At 53.4% G+C, this 1783-nt stretch overlaps 1 long non-coding RNA gene across 1 annotated transcript; it reads right to left on the bottom strand.

Annotated features, from left to right (window-relative positions):
- Window positions 1-548: 548 nt before the first annotated feature.
- Window positions 549-1469, bottom strand: LOC121037563 (uncharacterized). The gene is made up of 2 exons (XR_005793840.1): window positions 1267-1469; window positions 549-1012 (listed from the first exon to the last, which is right to left on the bottom strand). It is a non-coding gene; the product is annotated as an uncharacterized LOC121037563 (long non-coding RNA).
- Window positions 1470-1783: the final 314 nt, after the last annotated feature.

The following is a 1783-nucleotide window of genomic DNA, read 5'->3' as shown; positions in this document are numbered from 1 at the left end:
AAGGGCGTACGGTAGGAGAGTCACCCAGTCCCCGCCAGTCTCCATGGTTAATTTGGTAAGGGTCTCTTTTAGGGTTCTATTCATTCTTTCTACCTGTCCTGAGCTCTGGGGCCTATAAGCACAATGTAATTTCCAGTTTGCCCCCACCGCCTTGGCTACTGCCTGTGTTACCTGCGAGATAAAAGCTGGTCCATTGATCCTACCATGGCAAGAAAACCATACCTGGGTAAGATGTCTTCTAGTAGCTTCTTAGCCACCGTCTGAGCCGTTTCATGCTTGGTTGGGTATGCCTCCACCCAGCCAGAGAAGGTGTCTGGAAATACTAAAAGATATTTATTTATAACCATACTTTCCTGGCTTGACTTCAATGAAGTCGACTTCCCATTGGGCTCCCGGTCTGGTGCCTCTGAGCCTGGTTCCTTTTTTATTTGATGTGGCCCTCGTGTTGGTGAGTTGGCAGGTCTTGCAGGCAGATACACCTTGCTCTATTTTGGTGTCCTGTTGGTGAATCTTGATTCTGGCATGTCGGATTAAGTCTTTTAATTTTCGGGCCCCCATGTGAGTAGACCGATGCATGTGCTCTAATATTGAGACTCCGAGCTGGTCTGGCAGCACGAGCTCCTTGTTAGGTGTATACCACCATCCCTTTATCTCCTGGGCCATGGGGAGTTTCTTGATCCACTGTAACTCCTCCTGGGAGTATTTGGGCTGGTCTAGTAAAACTGGGTCTCCCAAATCCGGTAGTTGTTAAGCCGTTTTCTAGCTCCCAGCATCAGCGCCTTGGTGAGGGCTATGAGCTCTGCTCGCTGGGCTGATGTTCCAGAGGGTAGAGCCTCCGCCCATACGGTGTCCGTTTCGGTGACCACCGCTGCACCCGCATACCTGTGTCCATCTCACACAAAGCTGCTGCCATCAGTGAACCAAGTGGCATCAGGGAGGGGCCGGTCGGTCAGGTCCGTCCGGAATCCATGTACTTGTTCCAGGATTCCCGCACAGTCATGTAGTGGAGCACCTAGGTCAGGGTCGGGCAGCAGGGTTGCAGGATTGAGGGCTGCACTGGGGTGGAACCGCACTCGTGGAGGATTGAGTAGGAGGCTCTGGTAATGAGTCATACGTGTGTTGCTCATCCATCTATCCGGAGGCTGTTTCAGGACCCCTTCAAAGGCGTGTGGGGTCGTGATCCAGATCTCCTGTCCTAGGGTCAGTTTGTCTGGCATCTGATAACCGCTGCTGTCCGCCCTCCAGGATATATCCCAAGTAACTTACCCTCTCCCTGGATATCTGAGCCTTCTTCGTGGATGCCCGGTACCCTAAGGCCCCCAGGGTAGCCAGCAGGTCCTGGGTCCCTCGCTCAGTCTTTGGCCGTGTCGGCAGCAATCAGGATGTCATCTACGTACTGTAGGAGGGTGAGGCCAGGGTGCTCCCTTCTGTACTCACCCACGTCCTCGTGTAGTGCCTCGTCGAAGATGGTGGGCGAATTTTTGAATCCCTGAGGTAGCCGTGTCCGGGTGAGTTGCCCACTGTAGCCCTCCTCCGGATCATGCCACTCGAAGGCGAACAAGGGTTGGCTCTGGGGTGCCAGCAGCAGACTGAAGGCGTCCTTTAAATCTAGTATAGTATACCAGACCCTGGAGGGCGCCAAGGAGCTCAAGAGAGTATATGGGTTGGGAACAGTTGGGTGTATGTCTGCGACCCTCTTATTTACTTCCCAGAGGTCTTGTACCGGTCGGTAGTCATTTGTGTGAGGCTTTTTGACCGGCAGTAGGGGGGTGTTCCAGGGAGA

This window comes from Herpailurus yagouaroundi, unplaced genomic scaffold (genome assembly GCF_014898765.1).
Source record: "Herpailurus yagouaroundi ecotype Mexico unplaced genomic scaffold, PumYag 163, whole genome shotgun sequence".
Classification (NCBI taxonomy): domain Eukaryota; kingdom Metazoa; phylum Chordata; class Mammalia; order Carnivora; family Felidae; genus Herpailurus; species Herpailurus yagouaroundi.
The sequence above is the reverse complement of the archived record's forward strand: the minus strand, read 5'-3'. Positions and strand labels throughout refer to the sequence as shown.